Source organism: Aplysia californica, unplaced genomic scaffold, assembly GCF_000002075.1.
Source record: "Aplysia californica isolate F4 #8 unplaced genomic scaffold, AplCal3.0 scaffold00117, whole genome shotgun sequence".
Classification (NCBI taxonomy): Eukaryota; Metazoa; Mollusca; class Gastropoda; order Aplysiida; family Aplysiidae; genus Aplysia; species Aplysia californica.
In genome coordinates, this window is record NW_004797387.1 from 1,494,737 (window position 1) to 1,496,088 (window position 1,352).

A 1,352-nucleotide genomic window follows, 5' to 3' on the forward strand; every position below is an offset into this window, starting at 1 on the left:
GCATGGAGGGAGTGGGAGTGAGGGTATGTATAAACAAAAGAGGAGGAATTTCCAGTTGTGTCCTTTGTTTGTAGACAGACCCCCGCGGCAAACAAATAAACAGTGCCGGCCAACGATCTCACTGAAGCGACTAGAAGATAAAAAATATTTGTCACCAGTACACTAGCGCGCTGCAGAGGTACAAACTTCTGATGTCTACGTTTTATTTTGAAAGCGGCCAAGCGGAAAAAGGTAAACGGACTAAACGGTCCTCCCTATCTCCCTCAAATCCCCGCCGTCTCCTGTGTGCGGAATGTTTTACTGTGCATGATCTCCGACACCCGTGTCTGTATCAGAGTTTGGGTTTCTTCTGGTTTGTAAGTTTGGTAACATGAGGAGACCTTTTCACCTTCTACATCGGGATATCGGGTGCAACGTCCCCTGTTTTGCTTTTGTCGCCCCCCCTCCCTCTACCCCCTCCCCCACCCACAAAAAAACCAGAGGGCGAAAGGAGGAGGAAGGAGGAGAGGTGAAGAAGAACGGAATCGAGGAGAAAGGATGAAGAAAAGGAAAGACAACAGCTGTGCCAATGAGTACGGGAAAGTGAATAAAGGAGAGGAAAACGATGAACATGATCTGCTTTATGGAACGAAGAAGGGGAAGTCGAAGGAGATGGTAATAGGGAGAAGTAAAAAGAGAATGAGGAAAAGAATAACAATGACGATGACAATCAGGGGGCGTTGGTTTTGTCTTACTTCATGAAGTCAAGAGAGAAGCCCACAAGCTGCGCATTGCCACCAGTGGAAATGGAGCTTCTGAATTATCAAAATATAGCTGATCCTACTCTGCCGGAATTGTTCTCATTAGTAATATCAGAAGCCACATGTCATCTTAATCCCTATTATAGATTTCTTCTGTTTTGCTGAAGAAACATTCTCCTTTGCACAGCATTTAGTCATCGTCAGACGGCAGACGAACTACAATGTATTATTATAATTTATTATCGTCACTATTGTTATTTTTATGGATGTTCTTCAAGGATCTCGACCCCTGTTTCGATGTGACTGTTGTTCTTGATATCTTCCGTTACTTTCGACCTACTACTTTGCTTCTGATATTCTCCGTTATTTATAACGTCTTCGTTTCTTTGGACACCTTTCTAAACTCCGTTACTTTTGACCCTGTCCCTGCTTCTCCGATTACCTTTGGCTTCTTCCATTACTTTTACTGTCCTCTGTGACTAAGGCAAGTATTGTCGGACACGACACTAAGGCATTCAGAGGGGAAAAAAATTAACTATCGCCATTTCCAAAAGAACATTGAAGTGTGTGTGTGTGTGTGTGTGTGTGTGTGTGTGTGTGTGTGTGTGTGTC